Consider the following 22,293-nt stretch of genomic DNA (forward strand, 5'->3'; position numbering starts at 1 on the left):
TGCTCCTTTGAGTGTATGGAGGTCAGAATCTAACAGCATCTGCAGTCCTTTCTCTGTTTCTGAATCAAACTTTTCCAAAACTCCTCAATTTCAGTCAGAATTTACTTGAAATCATCATAAAATACAACAACTCAAAGTAGAATCCAAAAATGTGAATTTTTCAGTAAAACCTATGAAAACATAATAAAACTTTAACAATACATAATTAAATGATATGAAAATGATGCCAAAAAGTGTATAAAATATTTGCTCATCAAGAAGCACCTCTGAAGCCTCAACCGAATTCTTATCACTGTTTTCACACCAATTCAGTAATTCTTTCCTTATTCATTTTTTATGCATTTTTCACAACTACTATCTTTTCTATCCGCATGACTAAGATTTACAAGATAGCCATTGCTTGCTCAATCCAACAATCTCTGTGGAATTTGACTCTCACTCACCTGAGGTATTACTTGGACGACCCGGGGCACTTGCCAGTTCATCTGGTTGAAGTTTGCGGAGTTCAATTTCACGCACCAAATACCAAGAACAATTTGAACACAAGAAAGAACAATCAAGACACTACAAAAAAAAGGCCTATGGTCACGATAAAAAACCGTGACCATAGCCAGTGAAAAGGGTGACCATAGATCTATGGTCACAGTTTTGGACCTATGGTCACGGTTTTTTACCGTGGCCTATTCTCTCGTGGCCATAGGTCTATGGTCACGGTTTTTTTATCTATGGTCACGGTTTCTATGGTCACGATTTCAATTTTCAAAATCTGACACTTTAGGCCACGGTGAAAACCGTGACCATAGCTGCTATGGTCACGGTTTTCACCGTGACCATAGCCTCTATGGTCACCCCTCTTTAAAACCGTGACCATAGATAAGGCTATGGTCACGGTTTTCACCGTGGCCATAGCCGCTATGGTCACCCTTCTTTAAAACCGTGACCATAGCCTTATCTATGGTCACGGTTTCCATCGTGACCATAGACTCTATGGTCACCCCACCTAAAACCGTGACCATAGCCCTATCTATGGTCACGGTTTTCGCCGTGACCATAGCTTCTATGGTCACCCCTCCTCAAAACCATGACCATAGCCTTATCTATGGCCACGGTTTTTTGCCGTGACCATAGCCTCTATGGTCACCCCCCCAAAGACCGTGACTATAGCTTTTATCTCTGGTCACCCCCTTAAAACCGTGACCATAACCTTATCTATGGTCACAGTTTTTCACCGTGGCCATAGCCTCTATGGTCACGGTTTTCCAAAACGGTGACTATAGCCTGTTGTTATTTATGAGATTCAATTTTTTTAAATTATAATCACATTCCAAAATGATAATAATCACAAAATAAATCTAAAAATAATAAATTCAACAAATCTAAATCATAAAAATTTCATTATAAGATAGATATGTTTAATTTTTAGGCTAAACAACACAAATCAAAATAGAGTGTAATTTTTTCAATTACATGTATCTCAAAAAGTACATAACACATCAAAATATTACATTTACATAACTAAGGTCATTTGTAAGACCCATCCCATGTGATATTTGTATGGAACATATTTTCTTTATCACATCATGTCTTCCTGCACGCAAAAAAAAAATAAACATGTTAGAACAGAGCAAAAATGCTTTTAATGATGCAGTACATATGCAGCAAAAGAAGGGAAACATTCATCCACAGCAACACTCAAGAATTATTCACAACCATTATTTTAATATGCTGAATTTTCTTCCGAGTCAAACTCCTTTTTCTTTATTTGAATTCATTTTTCACTTCCATTCCAAGTTCGAATTATGTGCTAATCAGTGATCACTAAATACTATTAATTTAATAATTAGTTGGCACATAAAAGGTGGGATTCATTTTTAAATAATGTTACAAATCACCAGCAAGTAAACCTTGGCAAATATTCATATAGAGATAGTTGTTATAATAACCGACAATTAAGTTCTCAAAAAAATACCAAGTGACAAGCAATTGAGACATCATGAGTAAAAAGTGTGGGTACCTAGGAAGCTTTAAGCTCAACAAAAATAGAACAACACATGATTCTTTGGCAATGAAGGTTTTCAGCAAAGGTAAAATACTTAAAAAACTACATCCCCTCTACTGCACATATATTAACTTATTCCAACTTCTTTAGTTTTCATAAGAGTGATGCTAAAGTATATGTATTTAAGTCCATGACAGGTATAGAAGTCCTAAAGTATAACAAGCACAGAATCCACAAGACCACAACAATGGCTTTAATTAACAATTTCAGAACAATGTAATATGTAATACCTGCAGAGCCCCACCATTTGTAATAATTAATCCGATAACCTTTGATTGCTTTAGCTTTGGTAAAATTTGATCCAGGTAAAAGTCTGGAGAAGCAGAACTTGTAGTCTTAAATGAAGGAATTTCATTTTTTCTTCTCCTTTCCATCAGACCTTCTGGCAGAACTTAGATTGCTTTAGGCTATGAACTGATCAAACATTGTAGATATAGGAAAAGCTATTGAACTTAGAGCTGAAAAAATAGTAAGACAACATAAATTGTGTATATGAATATATTATTAAGAAAATATTAATATATAAATCCCAACGGCACGGTAATGAATGCAGATACTTAGCCACATATACCTAATTCCTTTTGAGCAAGTACTTTCTTGAATTTCAGGAATTATGAGAGTTGCATTTAAAAACCTAGCAACAGCAACCAGATCACAGATCTACAAAACCAAGAAAAATGTCAATGGTAGAAATGATCAATTAATCTACTCTTCATTAACAAGAAGATCAATATTAACTACACACAATTAATTAATTAATCAATTCTCTATAGCATATGAACATGATAGGATCAAAGAACAAATTAAAGCAGGTAAATTTAGAAAAGAGTGATGAGAATGAAGAGAAGAAGAGCAGCATAAAATTTTCATTAATTCTGGTTCAGGAGTATGAGTCCCCATAAAATTTTCCTTAAGGATTTTCATGAGAGGAAGACTTAACTTGGATTTTTTGGAATATTCAACAGAAAAATCAGTTAATAACACTAAGATTATATTCACAGAACTGCATAAAAATGAGCTACTTAATCATGCTGAAAATAACAACTTCAAGTTTTAACTTCTAACAAAAATGAGGATCTATAAAGAAATACCTTCTCAGCAACAGAACTCATATGCATTTCTATTCCCTATAGCAACGTTCCACACCCCCAGCTCAATCAACAAAGAAACTACCTTATTCTCTTCAGTGGCCCCAGCCGCAAGAGTTTCAAGTGCATTTATTCTTGATTGGTACTTCTCCTCATGAGCCTTGAAAATATTGTTTTGCTTCATATATGCAACATAGTAAAACAGTCATTCTTCAAGGATAACTGAAAAACTTGAATTCTCTAGGGAGGCAATGAACATATAAAGTTAATTTTACATTTTTTATGCTTTCTGCTTGATGTGAAACACGCAACCCAATGACTTGCAGAATTTTCTTCAACAGGCAACCTGCACGTTGAGCCTAGAAACATGCAAATAAACTCAACAACTGTTTATCAACAAAACCAATTTGGCAAGCACAGGAAATAGCATTGACATGAATTATTTATTGCAGAAGTATTCAGCCCTCCAACTATTCTTTAAACCCAACTCCAGCAGCGGCACCAACTTTGATTATGCCCGCAGCAGTGACAATTTCAACCATTTAAGCAGAACTCAGCGATACTAAGACAGAGGTGCTTACTAATGGAATCAAAATAAGAATGCAGAGATAAACAAAATGCAGCAAAATTAAGGGTAGAGAACATTACAGGTTTTCGAATTACAGAATTGGAATCAAAATGGAGAGTGGCGCTGTTGATGGTAGCTTCAATGGTGGAAAACCCCAAAACAGAAACTGCAGTAGCCAACTCTCACGGAACAGGAATGGAATTGGAAGAATATGGTGGTATTAGCGGCTCAGGGAAAGGCAGAACGGTGACAGCGATCGCGGCTCCAGTGAAGGTGACGGCGGCTTTTCCTCCTCGTCGCAGTCCTTGGCTCACGTCTCCCTCATCTCCATCTCGGGCTTCTCTCAGTGACACAGAGCGATGACCTCGAAGCACGACGGCGACGCGAAGGCGGCTCCATGGACGGGACGGCAGTGATGGCAGCTCCTCCTTCTGACCTCCATCACGTCTCTCTCTCGACGCCTCTCCTTCATCCCTGTTCAACCGGGACCAAGGCGGACTCCACGGAACGGCCGCGACGGGCGGGCAAGGCGCGGCGACGAGCGGGCAAGGCGCGGCGATGAGCTGGCAAGGCGCGACGACTCCCTTCCTCTCCGCTTCTCTTCTTCTTCCCGTTTCCCCTCTGCTTCTCGTTTCTTTCCTTTTCTCTGAACGTATGCATTGTGCTATTTGTGAAATTAGGGTATCAATTAGGAATTTTGTGATAGTAGGGTAATGTTAAATTGTGATTTGGGAATTTAGTATTAGGATAAAATATATATGAGTAATATAATAATTTTATAAAACATTTAAGATAGATTAATAATTTAAAATTTAAATATAATATTTTAAAAATTAATTTTAAAACATATAATTTTATTTATTAATATATTATTGAGTTTAAATAATTATTTTTAATTTAAATTATAAAATAAATTTACTAATCACAACTTATAAAATATTAAATTTGAAGATATCAATTTAAATTTTTTAATTATTAAAATTTTTAAATTTAAATTAATTTAAATTCAAATTATCAAAACTTAGTTTAGTTATAAAAATATTCTTAAATAGTAATTAGGCTTAAGGTTAGGGTTAAAATTAAAGTAATGTAAAAAATTTAGTAAAATTAAAAAGTAGAATAATAATTGAAAATCAATCATAATTTATTTAAATTATTTTAAAAATATAATATTTTTTGTCAACTATTACTTAGTTTTATGTTTTAAATAATTTTTAATTTAAAATTAATAGTATTTAACTTAATTTTTTATTTATAAAATTAAATTTAAAATTTTAATATTTAAAATAAATTATATAAAATTATTATTAGTTTTTAATTATTAAAATTTTTAAAAGGTAAATTATTTAAAATTATAAAAATATATAAAAATCTTCATTAATTTAAACTCAAATGATTAAAACTGCGATCATAGACTCCTTTACGTTACCCTCCAAAACCGTGACCATAGACCCTTTTAGGCCACCCTTTTGCAAAACCGTGACCATAGGCACTTTTTTGTCACTGTAAAAAACCATGACCATAGACACCTTTAGGTCACCCCAAAACTTTGACCATAGACCTTTTTAGGTCACCCCTCAAAACCGTGACCATAGACCCTTTTAGGTCACCTTTTTTCAAAAACCGTGACCATAGCCCCTTTTTGGTCACTGTAAAAAACCGTGACCATAGATCCCTTTAGGTCACCCCTAAAACCGTGACCATAGACCCCTTTAGGCCACCCCCCAAACCGTGACCATAGACCCTTTTAGGCCACCCTCAAAACCGTGACCATAGACCCCTTTAGGTCACCCCCCAAAACCGTGACCATAGACCTTTTTAGGTCACCCTTTTTTGAAAAACCGTGACCATAGCCCATTTTTGGTCACTGTAAAAAACCGTGACCATAGACCCCTTTAGGTCACCCCCAAAACCGTGACCATAGACCCTTTTAGGCCACCCCCCAAAACCGTGACCATAGACCCCTTTAGGCCACCACCCAAAACCGTGACCATAGACCCTTTTAGGTCACCCTTTTTTGAAAAACCGTGACCATAGACCCTTTTTGGTCACTGTAAAAAACCGTGACCATAGATCCCTTTAGGTCACCCCTCAAAACCGTGACCATAGACCCTTTTAGGCCACCCTTTTTTAAAAAACCGTGACCATAGGTACTCTATGGTCACCCTTTCCAAAAAAACCGTGACCATAGCTTTTTTTTTGGTCACCCTAAAAAACCGTGACCATAGAGGGTCTATGGTCACGGTTTTTTACCGTGACCAAAAAAACCGTGGCCATAGACCCAAAATGTTGTAGTGAGAACACTTTTCGAAAATTTCAAGAAAGGAAAACCAAAAGGAGGTAAAAAGTTTGAAAAATAAACAAGAAAGTTCGAAAAAGTTTAAAAAGAAACAAAGACATAATGAACACAAACAAAAGAAAAAGAGGTAAAAAATACCTGATCTAAGGAACAAGACAACCGTTAGTTTGTCAATCTCGAACAATCCCCGGCAATGGTGCCAAAAATTTGGTCCACAAAATTTAGAACTCCGCACAACTTAACCGGCAAGTGGACCGGGTCATCCAAGTAATACCTCTGATGAGTGAGGGTCAGTCCCACGAGGATTGCTGAACTGAGCAAACAGTGGTTATCCTGCAGATCTTAGTCAGGCGAATAGAAAGTTGATTAGTTGTTGTTGAATGTGCATAAAATAAATAGAAAGCAATACGGAAATAACGAAGAAACAATAGTGAGAAATTAGTTAAGGCTTTGGAGATGCCTTTTCTTTCTGGATTAACTTTTCTTATTGTCTCTTCCAAAAATGAATGATTCATTCCATGGCAAGCTGTAAGTGATTAACGCTACGCTAATGGTCAGTAATCTCCTCTGATCCAGATCAAATGCCACGCTAATGGTCATTCAATCTGAACGAGGGTGAAGCTCTAGCAATTCAATCTCTGGTGATCATACTCAAAATGCCACAGACAAGGTCAAATCTTCCGGATCGGAGAATGAAGCTTTATGATTCTAGTTTATACCACAAAGGCCCTAATCGCACCAAATCTCGGCTAAACAGAAGTTCCCTTGTCCCCAACGAGATTGTGGATTAGCCCTTGGTATGGAATTTATAACCCACAAACTAACCGGCAAGTGCACTGGGTCGTACCAAGTAATACCTCAGGTACGTCAGGGTCGATCCCACGAGAAATGATGGACTAAGCAACAATGGTCGATTAATTTACTTAGTTAGACAAGCAGAAAATAGTGTTTGAAGGTTCAAACGCATTAAACAATGAATCAGAGAATTAAACAAGCAAGCAGTAAATTAGTTGTGAATAATAGATGGAGAAACAGTTAAGGCTTCAGAGTTATCTATTTTCCGGATTGACTTTTCTTGCTAACTATTTTAATCATGCAAGATTTAATTCATGGCAAACTATATGTGACTAGACCCTAATTCCTTAGACCTTTCTAGTCTCCTCTAATTCTCATCAACCGCCAATTCATTGGTCAATTAATTCCAATTAGATGGTGAAATTCAATTCTAGTTTATATGCCACAGAGATCCTAATTATCCAAATATAAGAAGATTATATGTCACGTATCCCGTTAAATCCAAATAATTAGAATTTAGGAGAAATTATTTTCAAGCTGTTGTTCAAGTAAAGAGCTTTTCCACCCAAATTCATAAGATAAAGAACGAAAACAACTCTTAAATTATAAATCAGTACATGAATTAAAATAGAAAAATAATAGAATCAATCCATACAAATAGACAAAGCTCCTAACCTTAACAGTGGAGGTTTAGTTGCTCATGGTTCAGAGAGGAAAACTAGGATTCAGGTAAACTGTAATTTACATTATGAAAACGGAATAGAATTAATCCCCCAGAAGAGAAGTTTTTTCTCTCTTTTATATCTAATCCTAATTAATTTAAAATCTAATTTCTAAAATTAAAATAATATCTTTTCCTATTTTAAAAATAAAATTTAAATTTAAATCAGAATTAATTAAAGATCTTCGCATTGTAACATGGGGACCACTTGGCATCACTAGGATCCATGCCTAACTTGGGCTTGGCAGCATGAGTTGGAGTTTAGTTGAGAGAAGTTGTGCCTAACTTGGGCTTTAGTGTGCCTAACTTGAAGTGGGCAGAACCAATCTTGCGTGTTGTTGTTGTGCATTGCGCTTAACTTGAGAAATCTCAAGTTAGCCGCAGCCTTGGCAGCGAGTTAGGAGAAGAAGTATAAACCATTATACATTGTTGGAAAGCTCTGGAAGTTAGCTTTCCATCGCCTCTAAAATCATGTCAATTGGACCTTTGTAGCTCGAGTTATTTAGGTTTGAGTGTAGAGAGGTCAGGGTTGACGGCATCATTCGCCTTCATCTCTTCTTTTGCAAAAACTCCATCAAATCCAGCCGAATGCTATCTAAAATAAATAGAATTGCACAAGAATCAAAGTAGCATCAATAGTGGCTAAAAGATAATTAATTCTTGATTAAACTCAACAAATTAAATGCAAATTCACTAGGAAAAGATAGGAAAGATGCTCACGCATCACAACACCAAACTTGAATTGCTACCTGTCCTCAAGCAACCAAAACTAATATAGGCTTATGATGTGAATTTTCATGAGAATGAGAGTTTGATTAAGCTCATGTCTCTTCTTATAGTGGGGTTTACAACTACTATCCTGAATAGATTTGGCATCTCACTCTCCTTTGAATCAGAAGGATGTTACTGTCATTCGGAATTAGAATTTGGATAATATTATGAATTCTCTAATCTTTTGTACTTCAATTTAATCCTTGAATACAGCAAATTTCCTTTGATTCTCTTCTCTTTGGTCCTTTGCACCCTGAGCCTAGCCGTGACTTTAAATGTTTTGTCTCAAGCTTCACTTGACACAAAAACACCACAAACACTTAACTGGGGAACTCTCTTTATTCTGATTTTTCTTTCAGTTACTCCCAGACAGTGATGCTCAAAGCCTTTGGCATTGCTCAAAGCCTTTGGCATACTCTGTTAAATGCAATTGATCTCGACTCTTAGTGTTCTGTCTCAAGGATTACTTGACACAATCACACCATAAGCAAATGACTAGGAAAACAACTCTTTGAGATTTTAATCATGTCTGACCTCCCTAGTCATTGATGCTCAGAGCCTTGGACCTTGCTTTTATTTTTCTTTTGCTGTTTCTTCTGCTTGAAGGATTAAACTTTCACTTATTGCAGAGAATTCATAATAGTTCTCTAGATTCCTGTTCCTTGTGCATCAACATTCTTTAATTCAAATTTAAATATGCACTGTTCATGTCATGCATTCAGAGTCACAGAAAATACCACCACATTTGGATAAATGAGATTACTCTTAAAATTAAACCCAATTTCTCATGCACTACATCTTTTCTTATTCCTTTTTGATTTCAAGCTCAGTGGGCAATACATGAGACACCTTTCAACATTAAAGCAAATAATAGAATAAAAAAAATAGCAAAATAAACTGAAACTTAGGAATTGAAATAACAAATGATCATGCAATAACTAAAACAAAATAGCAGAAAACCGAAACATAACATAATAAGGGCAGGAAGGAATATAGAATGAAAGGAATTCAACCACCTCAATTATCCTAGTGGCCATTTTATTCTTCAGGCCATGCTCCTCAGTGAAGATGATTCACCTCCCTTTGGTACCATAAAAATAAACAGAAAAGCCATAAGCGAAGCATCAACACCAAACTTAAAGGTTTGCTTTCCTCAAGCAAAGAAGAACTGAACACAGAGAGGGACATAAAAAGATACACGAAAAAAAAACAAATAGTATGATAAAAGAAGAATAAAAGGATAAAAGAACAAGAGAGAATTAGGATTTGGGAGGGAGAGAGAACGAAGATAGGGCGGCGCGCTGGGCAAGTGAGGCGGTGTGTGCGACGCACACGCGTACGGCACGCATACGCGTGGGTCGCAGAAAGTTCAAGTGATGCGTAAGCGTCTAGGACGCGTACGCGTGCTCTCAGTTTGTGCAAATCGTGCGAAGGCAGCCCCGCGCACGCACAACTCTTGGGTTGATGCGCATGAGGGCTAGATAGACAGGTACGCGCACGCATGGATGGGGACAAAGTGAAAATGATGCGCACGCATTAGGGACTGGTGGACAAAATTATGATCCTCTTTGTATTTGCATGAGATTTAAAAATTGGCTCTATTGGAATTTATGATCACAACTTCATTCAACTTAACCAGCAAGTGTACTAGGTCATCCAAGTAATACCTTACGTGAGTAAGGGTCGATCCCACAGAGATTGTTTGTATGAAGCAAGCTATGTTCACCTTGTAAATCTCAGTTAAGCAGATTAAATGGTTATGGGTTTCAAAAATTAATAATAATTAGAAAATAAAAAGGGATAGAAATACTTATGTAAATCAATAGTGGGAATTTCAGATAGGCGTGTGGAGATGCTAGAATCCTTTCGAATCTCTAGTTTCTTATTGCTCTCATCCAATCCTTCTTACTCTTTTCCATGGCAAGCTGTATGTAGGGCATCACCATCATCAATGGCTACTTTTAATCCTCTCGGGAAAATGGTCCTATGCGCTGTCACTGCACGGCTAATCGTCTAGAGGCATCACCCTTGTTGATGGCTACATCCCATCCTCTCAGTGAAAATGGTCCAAATGCTCTGTCACAACACGGCTAATAATCTGTCAGTTCTCAATCAGGTTGGAGTAGAATCCATTAATTCTCTTGCGTTTGTCATCACGCCCAGCCTTTAGGAGTTTGAAGCTCGTCACAGTCATTCAATACCGAAATCCTACTCGGAATACCACAGACAAGGTTAGACTTTCCGGATTCCCGGGATCCTACTCGGAATACCACAGACAAGGTTATACTTTCCGGATCCCCATGAATGCCGCCATCTATCTAGCTTATACCACGAAGATTCTGTTGGGGAATCTAAGAGATATGCGCCCGGCCTAAGGTAGAACGGAAGTGGTTGTCAGTCACGCGCATTCATAGGTGAGAATGATGATGAGTGTCACGGATCATCACATTCATCAAAGTGTTGTGCAACGTATATCTTGGAATAAGAATAAAAGAGAATTGAATAGAAAGTAATAGTAATTGTATTGAAACTTGAGGTACAGCAGAGCTCCACACCCTTAATCTATGGTGTGCAGAAACTCCACCGTTGAGAATACATAAGTGAAAGGTTCAGGCATGGCCGAATGGCCAGCCCCCTAAAACGTGGTCAATAGCCTCTTAAGATGAAGAATAAAACAAAACTGAGACCAAAGATGAAACGTGGTCAAAAAGACGACTAATACACTAGTAAAAAGTCTTATTTATACTAAACTAGCTACTAGGGTTTATATGAGTAAGTAATTGATGCATAAATCCACTTCCGGGGCCCACTTGGTGTATGTTTGGGCTGAGCTTGATCTATCCACGAGCTAAGGCTTTTCTTGGAGTTGAACGCCAAGTTATAACGTGCTTTGGGCGTTCAACTCCAGATCATGACGTGTTTCTGGCGTTTAACTCCAGACAGCAGCATGTACTTGGCGTTCAACGCCAAGTTACGTCATCAAATTCCGAATAAAGTATGGACTATTATATATTGCTGGAAAGCTCTGGATGTCTACCTTTTAACGCCGTTGAGAGCGTATAAATTATCCGCTCATCACAACACCAAACTTAAATTGTTGCTTGTCCCCAAGCAACTGAAAATCAAATAGGATAAAAAGAAGAGAATATACTATAAATTCCAAAATATCAATGAATATTAATTCTAATTAGATGAGCTGGACTTGTAGCTTTTTGCTTCTGAACAGTTTTGGCATCTCACTTTTTCCTTTGAAGTTTAGAATGATTGGCTTCTCTAGGAACTTAGAATTTTGGATAGTGTTATTGACTTTCCTAGTTAAGTATGTTGATTCTTGAACACAGCTACTTATGAGTCTTGGCCGTGGCCCTAAGCACTTTGTTTTCCAGTATTACCACCGGATACATAAATGCCACAGACACATAACTGGGTGAACCTTTTCAGATTGTGACTCAGCTTTGCTAGAGTCCCCAGTTAGTGGTGTCCAGAGCTCTTAAGCACACTCTTTTGCTTTGGATCACGACTTTAACCACTCAGTCTCAAGCTTTTCACTTGGACCTTCATGACACAAGCACATGGTTAGGGACAGCTTGATTTAGCCGCTTAGGCCTGGATTTTATTTCCTTGGGCCCTCCTATCCATTGATGCTCAAAGCCTTGGATCCTTTTTACCCTTGCCTTTTGGTTTTAAGGGCTATTGGCTTTTTCTGCTTGCTTTTTCTTTTTCTTTCTATTTTTTTTCGCCATTTTTCTCTTTTTTTTTTTTTTTTGCAAGCCTTGTTCTTTCATGTACTTCTTGTTCTTTTGAATTTAAAACATTTTTCATTTAAGAGAGGTGAGGGATTAATGGAATTTATTCATAACTTTAAGACATAGTTACTAACTACTAATGATCATGAAGTAGAGACACAAAACATAGATAAACATACAACATAAAAACTGAAAAGCAGAAAGAAATAAGAACAAGGAATGAATCCACCTTAGTGGCGTCTTCTTCTTGAAGGACTAACAATGTCCTTAAGCTCTTCTATGTCCCTTCCTTGCCTTTGTTGCTCCTCCCTCATTGCTCTTTGATCTTCTCTTATTTCATGGAGAATGATGGAGTGCTCATCATGTTCCACCTTTAATTGTTCCACATTGTGGCTTAAATCTTCTAAGGAAGTGTTGAGTTGTTCCCAATAGTTGTTGGGAGGAAAGTGCATCCCTTGAGGCATCTCAGGGATTTCTTGATGATGAGCTTCCTCATGCATCTCTTGAGAACCGTGAAGGGTCTCTCTTGCTTGCTCCATCCTCTTCTTGGTGATGGGCTTATCCTCTTCAATGAGGATGTCTCCTTCTAGGATAACTCCAGCTGAGTAACATAGATGGCAAATAAGGTGAGGAAAAGCTAGCCTTGCCATGGTGGAGGGCTTGTCGGCTATTTTGTAGATTTCGTTGGAGATGACCTCATGAACTTCTACTTCCTCTCCAATCATGATGCTATGAATCATGATGGCCCGATCCACAGTAACTTCAGATCAGTTGCTAGTGGGAATGATGGAGTGTTGAATGAACTCCAACCATCCTCTAGTCACAGGCTTGAGGTCCAGTCTTCTTAGTTGAACTAGCTTGCCTTTGGAGTCTCTCTTCCATTGAGCTCCTTCCACACATATGTCCGTAAGGACTTGGTCCAACCTTTGATTAAAGTTGACCCTTCTAGTGTAGGGGCGTTCATCTCCTTGCATCATGGGCAAGTGGAATGCCAACCTCACATTTTCCAGACTAAAATCTAAGTATTTCCCCCGAACCATTATGAGATAATTCTTTGGACTCAGGTTCATACTTTGATCATGGTTCCTAGTGATCCAGGCATTGGCATAGAACTCTTGTACCATTAAGATTCTGACCTGTTGCATGGGGTTGGTTAGGACTTCCCAACCTCTTCTTCGGATCTCATGTCGGATCTCCGGACTCATTTTTCTTGAGCTTGAAAGGGACCTCAAGGATCACCTTCTTCTTTGCCACAACATCATAGAAGTGATCTTGATGGCTTTTGGAGATGAATCTTTCCATCTCCCATGACTCGGAGGTGGAAGCTTTTGTCTTCCCTTTTCCTTTTCTAGAGGATTCTCTGGCCTTAAGTGCCACTGATGGTAATGGAAAAACAAAAAGCTTATGCTTTTACCACACCAAACTTAAAATATTGCTCGCCCTCAAGCAAGAGAAGAAAGAAGAGAAGAAGAAGAAGAAAATAGAGGAGAGTGATGGGAGATGGATTCGGCCAAGGTATAGTAGAGGGGATAGTGTTGTGTGAAAATGGAGTGGAATGGAGGGGTTTATATAGGGAGAGGGGAGAGGGTAGGTTCGGCCATTTAGGGTGGGATTAGGGGGGAAATGTTTTTGAATTTTGAAGGTAGGTGGGGTTTATAGGGAAGAGTGGATGGATGTGAGTGGTGAATAGGTGATTAGGAAGAGAGATTGAGGTGATTGGTGAAGGGTTTTTGGGAAGTGTGACATGGGGAAGAGTAAAATAGGATTAGGAGGTAAGGTGGGAATATGTTAGGTGGGGATCCTGTGGGGTCCACAGATCCTGAGGTGATCCTGTGGGGTCCACAGATCCAGAGGTGTCAAGGAATTCCATCCCTGCACCAAATAGGCATGTAAAATGCCTTTGCACACCATTCTGGTGTTTAAACGCTGAGTGGTGCACGTTCTGGGTGTTCAACGCCCATGTAAAGCATGTTTCTGGCGTTGAACGCCAGTTTCATGCTTGTTACTGGCGTTCAGCGCCAGCTTTTCCTCTAGGCACATTCCTGGCGTTCAGCGCCAGAATGTTGCTTGTTTCTGGCATTCAACGCCAGTTTCATGCTCTGTTCTGGCGTTGAATGCCAGCCAGATGCTCCTTACTGGCGTTGAACGCCATTCTGTGCTTCCTTCAGGGTGTGATTTTTCTTCTGTTGTTTTTTTATTCTATTTTTAATTTTTATATTTTTTTTCGTGACTCCACATGATCATGTACCTAAAAAAAACAAAATAACAATAGAATAAAATAAAAATTAGATAAATAAAATTGGGTTGCCTCCCAACAAGCGCTTCTTTAATGTCAATAGCTTGACAGTGGCTCTCATGGAGCCACAAAGGTGATCAGGTCAATGTTGTATAGTCCCAACTCCCAACATAGAGTTTGGATATGGGGTCTTAACACCAAACTTAGAGTTTGGTTGTGGCCTCCCAACACCAAACTTAGAGTTTGACTGTGGGGGCTCTTCTTGACTCTGAACTGAGAGAAGCTCTTCATGCTTACTCTCTTTTGTCACAGAGGGATGGCCATGTGCTTTAAACACAAGGTAGTCCCCATTCAATTGAAGGACTATTTCGCCTCTGTTGACATCTATCACAGCTCCTGCTGTAGCTAGGAAAGGTCTTCCAAGGATGATGCATTTATCCTCTTCCTTCCTAGTGTCTAAGATTATGAAATCAGCAGGGATGTAAAGGCCTTCAACCTTTACTAACACGTCCTCCACTATTCCATAAGCTTGTCTCAATGACTTGTCTGCCAATTGTAATGAGAGCAAGGCAGGTTGTACCTCAATGATCCCCAACTTCTCCATTACAGAGAGTGGCATAAGATTTATCCCTGACCCTAGATCACATAGAGCTTTTTCAAAGGTCATGGTGCCTATGGTACAAGGTATTATAAACTTTCCAGGATCTTGTTTCTTTTGAGGTAGAGTTTGCTGAATCCAGGTATCTAGTTCATTAAGGAGCAAGGGAGGTTCACTTTCCCAAGTCTCATTACCAAACAACTTGGCATTCAGCTTCATGATAGCTCCTAAATATTGAGCAACTTGCTCTCCAGTCACATCTTCATCCTCTTCAGAGGAAGAATAGTCTTCAGAGCTCATGAATGGCAGAAGGAGATTTAATAGAATCTCTATGGTCTCTATATGAGCCTCAGATTCCTTTGGATCCTTAATAGGAAATTCCTTCTTGCTTGAGGGACGTCCCAGGAGATCTTCCTCACTAGGATTTTCGTCCTCCTCCTCCCTTGTGCATTCGGCCATATTGATCACATCAATGGCCTTGCACTCTCCTTTTGGATTCTCTTCTGTATTGCTTGGGAGAATACTGGGAGGAGTTTCAATGACTTTCTTACTCAGCTGGCCCACTTGTGCCTCCAGATTTCTGATGGAGGATCTTGTTTCACTCATAAAACTAAAAGTGGCTTTTGACAGATCAGAGACTAGATTGGCTAAATTAGAAGTGTTTTGTTTAGAATTCTCTGTCTGTTGCTGAGAAGATGATGGAAAAGGCTTGCTATTGCTCAGCCTGTTGCGTCCACCATTGTTAAAGCCTTGTTGAGGCTTTTGGTGATCCTTCCATGATAAATTTGGATGATTTCTCCATGATGAGTTATAGGTATTTCCATAAGGTTCACTCATGTAATTAACCTCTGCCATGGCAGGGTTCTCATGATCATAAGCTTCTTCAGAAGCTGCCTCTTTAGTACTGTTGGATGCATGTTGCCATCCATTCAGGTTTTGAGAGATCATGTTGACCTGTTGAGTCAACACTTTGTTCTGAGCCAATATGGCATTCAGAGCATCAGTTTCAAGAATTCCTTTCTTCTGAGGTATCCCATTATTCATGGAATTCCTCTCAGAAGTGTACATGAATTGGTTGTTTGCAACCATGTCAATGAGTTCTTGAGCCTCTTCAGGCATTTTCTTTAGGTGAATAGATCCACCTGCATAATGGTCCAATGACATTTTCAAAAATTCAGATAGACCATAATAGAATATATCTAATATGGTCCATTCTGAAAACATGTCAGATGGGCACCTTTTGGTCAGCTGCTTGTATCTTTCCCAAGCTTCATAGAGGGATTCACCATCTTTTTGTTTGAAGGTTTGAACATCCACTCTAAGCTTGCTCAGCTTTTGAGGAGGAAAGAATTTATCTAAGAAGGCAGTGACCAGCTTATCCCAGGAGTCCAGGCTATCCTTGGATTGTGAATCCAACCATATTCTAGCTCTGTCTCTTACAGCAAAAGGGAAAAGCATGAGTCTGTAGACTTCAGGATCAACTCCATTCGTCTTTACAGTCTCACAGATCTGCAAGAACTCAGTTAAAAACTGATAATGATCTTCAGATGGAAGTCCATAAAACTTGCAGTTTTGTTGCATTAAGGCAACTAGATGAGGTTTCAGCTCAAAGTTATTGGCTCCAATGGCAGGAATGGAGATGCTTCTTCCATCAAATTTGGACGTTGGCTTTGTGAAGTCACCAAGCATTCTCCTTGCATTAGTATTATTTTCGGCTGCCATCTCCTCTCTTGTTCGAAAATTTCTGAAAGGTTGTTTCTGGATTATTGTAATTTAGTTTCTCTTAGTTTCCTTTTCAGAGTCCTTTCAGGTTCAGGATCAATTTCAACAAGAGTGCCTTTTTCCCTGTTCCTACTCATATGAAAGAGAAGAAAACAAGAAAAGAAGAGGAATCCTCTATGTCACAGTATAGAGATTCCTTTATGTTAGTAGAAGAAGAAAGGGGATAAGAGCGAAGAAGAATGGGTTCGGATTTTTAGATGAAGAGAGGTGAAGAGAAGTGTTAGTAAATAAATAATTAAATAGAATAAGAAAAGAGAGGGAGAATTTTGAAAATAATTTTGAAAACGTGGTTAGTGATTTTCGAAAATCAGAGATAAGATATAATTAAAATTAAAATTTAAAACAATTGAAAAGAATTTTTGAAAAAGAGAGAAGTATTTTCGAAAATTAGAGAGGGATAGGTAGTTAGTTGGTTTTGAAAAAGATAGGAAACAAACAAAAAGTTAGTTAGTTGATTGAAAAAGATATTAAAATCAAATTTGAAAAAGATAAAAAGATAAGAAGTTAGATAAGATATTTTGAAATCAAATTTTGAAAAAGATAAAATTTTTGAAAAAGATAAGATAAAAGATAAAAAGATTTAATTCAAAAATTTGAAATTACTTACTTCACTAACAAGAAACTACAAGATAAGATTCTAGAACTTAAAGATTGAACCTTTCTTAACAAGAAAGTAACAAACTTCAAATTTTTGAATCAATCACATTATGTTAGCTAATTTTCGAAAATCTGATATAAAGATAAGAAAAAGATTTTGAAAATATTTTGAAAAAGAATTTTGAAATTTTTGAGAAATAGAAAACAATGAAAAAGATATAATTTTTGACTTGACTTGTAAGAAACAACTAATTTTTAAAAATTTTTGACCAAGTCAACCCAAAATTTCAAAAATTTGGAGGGAAATAAGGAAAAGATATTTTTTGATTTTTTTGAATTTTTTTAATGATGAGAGAGAAAAACAACAAAAATGACTCACAACATGAAAATTATGAATCAAAACTCATGATGCATGCAAGAACACTATGAATGTCAAGATGAACACCAAGAACACTTTGAAGATCATGATGAACATCAAGAACATAATTTTGAAAAAATTTTTTGATGCAAAGAAAACATGCAAGACACGAAACTTAGAAATCTTTAATTCATGGACTCTAACAAACGAAAAATGCATGTGAAAAACAACAAACAACACAAAACAAGAAAACATCAAGATCAAACAAGAAGACTTGTCAAGAACATCTTGAAGATCATGAAGAACACTATGAATGCATGTAATTTTCGAAAAATGCAAGAAAAAATTTTAAAAAGCATGCAATTGACACCAAACTTAAAAGTTGACTCAAGACTCAAACAAGAAACACAAAATATTGTTTTGATTTTTATGATTTTATGATTTTTTTGGATTTTTATTGATTTTTTCGAAAAACGAAAAAGAAAAGAAAAATTTTGAAAAAAGTTTTTTGAAAAGAAAATTACCTAATCTGAGCAACAAGATGAACCGTCAGTTGTCCAAACTCGAACAATCTCCGGCAACGGCGCCAAAAACATGGTGGACAAAATTGTGATCCTCTTTGTATTTGCATGAGATTTAAAAATTGGCTCTATTGGAATTTATGATCACAACTTCATTCAACTTAACCAGCAAGTGTACTGGGTCATCCAAGTAATACCTTACGTGAGTAAGGGTCGATCCCACAGAGATTGTTGGTATGAAGCAAGCTATGGTCACCTTGTAAATCTCAGTTAAGCAGATTAAATGGTTATGGGTTTCGAAAATTAATAATAATTAGAAAATAAAAAGGGATAGAAATACTTATGTAAATTAATAGTGGGAATTTCAGATAGGCGTGTGGAGATGCTAGAATCCTTTCGAATCTCTACTTTCTTATTGCTCTCATCCAATCCTTCTTACTCCTTTCCATGGCAAGCTGTATGTAGGGCATCACCATCATCAATGGCTACTTTTAATCCTCTCGGGAAAATGGTCCTATGCGCTGTCACTGCACGGCTAATCATCTGGAGGCATCACCCTTGTTGATAGCTACATCCCATCCTCTCAGTGAAAATGGTCTAAATGCTCTATCACAGCACGGCTAATCATCTGTCGGTTCTCAATCAGGTTGGAGTAAAATCCATTGATTCTTTTGCGTTTGTCATCACGCCCAGCCTTCAGGAGTTTGAAGCTCGTCACAGTCATTCAATACCGAAATCCTACTCGGAATACCACAGACAAGGTTAGACTTTTCGGATTCCCGGGATCCTACTCGGAATACCACAGACAAGGTTAGACTTTCCGGATCCCCATGAATGCCGCCATCTATCTAGCTTATACCATGAATATTCTGTTGGGAAATCTAAGAGATATGCGCCGGGCCTAAGGTAGAACGGAAGTGGTTGTTAGTCACGCGCGTTCATAGGTGAGAATGATGATGAGTGTCATGGATCATCACATTCATCAAAGTGTTGTGCAACGTATATCTTGGAATAAGAATAAAAGAGAATTGAATAGAAAGTAATAGTAATTGTATTGAAACTTGAGGTACAGCAGAGCTCCACACCCTTAATCTATGGTGTGCAGAAACTCCACCGTTGAAAATACATAAGTGAAAGGTTCAGGCATGGCCGAATGGCCAGCCCCCTAAAACGTGGTCAATAGCCTCTTAAGATGAAGAATAAAACAAAACTGAGACCAAAGATGAAACATGGTCAAAAAGACGACTAATACACTGGTAAAAAGTCTTATTTATACTAAACTAGCTACTAGGGTTTATATGAGTAAGTAATTGATGCATAAATCCACTTCCGGGGCCCACTTGGTGTATGTTTGGGCTGAGCTTGATCTATCCACGAGCTGAGGCTTTTCTTGGAGTTGAACGCCAAGTTATAACGTGTTTTGGGTGTTCAACTCCGGATCATGACGTGTTTCTGGCGTTTAACTCCAGACAGCAGCATGTACTTGGCGTTCAACGCCAAGTTACGTCATCAAATTCCGAATAAAGTATGGACTATTATATATTGCTGGAAAGCTCTGGATGTCTATCTTTTAACGCCATTGAGAGCGCGCCATTTGGAGTTCTGTAGCTCCAGAAAATCCATTTCGAGTGCAGGGAGGTCAGATTCCAATAGCATCAGCAGTCCTTTTGTCAGCCTTTTTCAGAGTTTTGCTCAAGTCCCTCAATTTCAACCAGAATTTACCTGAAATCACAGAAAAACACACAAACTCATAGTAAAATCCAGAAATGTGAATTTATCATAAAAACTAATGAAAACATCCCTAAAAGTAGCTTGAACTTACTAAAAACTACCTAAAAACAATGCCAAAAAGCGTATAAATTATCCGCTCATCAGGGACGTGTACGCGTCATGAAGATTGTGCTTCTAGCACAATTCCAGCCCCAAGCCATCACAACTCTCTAGCCAAACACCTATTTACGCCAATTTTCAGGGTCACGCGTACGCATCAGGGACGCTTACGCATGGTCTTGCTTATGCGCAAGGCATGCTTCTAGAACCACTCCGGCCCAACTCTCGGGTCAATTCCTTGGTGGTACGAACTCACACATGACGCGCACGCGTCAGGGACGCTTGCGCGTCGATCACATCTTTTTTTTTGAAATATTTTTCGAAGTGTTCGGTTCCTATTCTAAAATAGCTGCATGATCAGAACACACGTAAGACTAAAGAAAAACAGTAAAAACTCAATAAAAATCAAAATAAATAAGAAAACCACTACTATAAAAAATAACTAAGGATACAAAATTATCGAGTTACCTTCCAACAAGCACTTTTTAAATCTCACTAGCTTGACGGTCAGTTTTGCTAATTCAGCAAATGAGCGGACCTCTGGCGATCGATCTCGCCTCCAAGATTGGTGCTTCAACCTCTGGCCATTCACTGTAAATTTTCTGTCAGAATTCTCTTTCTATATTTCCACATGACCATATGGTGAAACTCTGGTAACCACAAACGGTCCTGACCATAGGGATTTCAGCTTCCAGGGAAAGAGTTTGAGCTTTGAATTATAAAGAAGCACTCTCTGTCCTGGCTCAAAGACTCTGATGGAAATCTTCTTATCATGGAATAACTTGGTTCTCTCCTTATAGAGCTTGGCATTCTCATAGGTTGAATATCTGAATTCATCAAGCTCATTCAACTGAAGCATTCGCTTAATTCCTGTAGCTTCTGAATCAAGATTTAGATACCTGATTGCCTAGTAAGCTTTATGCTCCAGCTCAACTGGCAAGTGACAGGCTTTGTCATAAACCAACTGATAAGGGGACATACCAATGGGAGTCTTGTACGCTGTCCGATATGCCCAAAGAGCATCATCAAGCTTCCTAGACCAGTCCTTTCTTGAAACACTGACGGTCTTCTCTAGAATCCTCTTGAGTTCCCTGTTAGAAACTTCAACCTGTCCACTTGTCTGAGGGTGATAGGGGATTGCCACTTTATGACAGACTCCATATCTCTGCAAAAGTGAGTCCAGCTGTCTATTACAGAAGTGACTTCCACCATCACTAATGAGCATCCTTGGGACACCAAACCGGCTAAAAATATATCTATGAAGAAAGCTCATCACTAATTTGGCATCATTAGTGGGTAGAGCCACAGCTTCCACCCACTTGGACATATAATCAACTGCCACTAGAATGTAGTTGTTTGAATGTGAGGGAGGGAAGGGTCCCATGAAATCAATACCCCACACATCAAACAACTCAACCTCAAGAATCCCCTGATGTGGCATTTCATGGTTGGCAGGGAGATTCGTGGCCTTTTTACATCTGTCACAGTGCTTCACAAATTCTCTTGAGCCCCTGAAGAGAGTCGGCCAGTAGAACTCGCTTTGAAGGACCTTTATAGCTGTCCTTTCACCACCAAAGAGGCCTCCATAATCAAAACCATGACAGTGCCAAAGAACCTGCTATTTTTCCTCATCCGGGATACATCTCCGGATGATACCATCTGAACACCTTTTAAAAAGGTATGGTTCCTCCCAAATGTAGTACTTTGCATCCGTCAATAGCTTCTTTACCTGTTGCCTACTGTACTCCTTTGGAATAAAATTCATGGCTTTGTAATTCGCAATGTCTGCAAACCATGGAGCCTGCTGAATAAAGAACAATTGCTCATTTGAAAACATCTCAGTCACAGTTGTAGGTGGTTGTACTCCTACTTCAAGCTCAATTCTGGAGAGATGGTCAGCTACTTGATTTTCTGACCCTTTCCTGTCTTTTATCTCAATATCAAACTCCTGAAGGAGCAACACCAATCTGATTAATCTTGGTTAGAATCTTGTTTGGTTAGAAGGTACTTCAAAGTAGCATGATTAGTATAAACAATAACCTTAGAACCAATTAAATAAGACCTAAACTTAGCAGCAGCATACACAATAGCTAATAATTTTTTTCTGTAGTTGTGTAAATCTTTTGGGCATCATTTAACACATGGCTAGCATAGTAAATGACATGTATAAGCTTACCATGCCTCTATCCTAAAACAGCTCCTATAGCAAAGTCACTAGCATCACACATCAACTCAAATGGTAAATCCCAGTCAAGGGGAGCTATAATGGGAGCAGAGGTAAGGTTTGATTTTAGAGTTTGAAAAGCATGCAGGCAATTAGAATC

The 22,293-nt window shown here is 38.1% G+C and overlaps 2 non-coding genes across 4 annotated transcripts; one reads left to right on the plus strand and one right to left on the minus strand.

The window, feature by feature from the left end:
- Positions 1–1,377: 1,377 nt before the first annotated feature.
- Positions 1,378–4,377, minus strand: LOC112743906 (uncharacterized). Of its 3 annotated transcripts, XR_011872665.1 has the most exons (6): positions 3,796–4,377; positions 3,423–3,506; positions 3,151–3,325; positions 2,631–2,719; positions 2,290–2,517; positions 1,378–1,584 (listed from the first exon to the last, which is right to left on the minus strand). It is a non-coding gene; the product is annotated as an uncharacterized protein (transcript). The 3 variants fall into 3 exon arrangements; XR_003172506.3 differs by having other exon boundaries at positions 3,423–4,375; XR_003172503.3 differs by having other exon boundaries at positions 3,233–3,325; positions 3,423–4,372.
- An 11,726-nt stretch (positions 4,378–16,103) lies between these two features.
- On the plus strand, positions 16,104–16,207 carry LOC112763126 (small nucleolar RNA R71). The gene has a single exon (XR_003182825.1). It is a non-coding gene; the product is annotated as a small nucleolar RNA R71 (small nucleolar RNA).
- The last annotated feature ends 6,086 nt before the right edge of the window (positions 16,208–22,293 follow it).

Source organism: Arachis hypogaea, chromosome 2 (genome assembly GCF_003086295.3).
Source record: "Arachis hypogaea cultivar Tifrunner chromosome 2, arahy.Tifrunner.gnm2.J5K5, whole genome shotgun sequence".
In the NCBI taxonomy this organism is placed as follows: domain Eukaryota; kingdom Viridiplantae; phylum Streptophyta; class Magnoliopsida; order Fabales; family Fabaceae; genus Arachis; species Arachis hypogaea.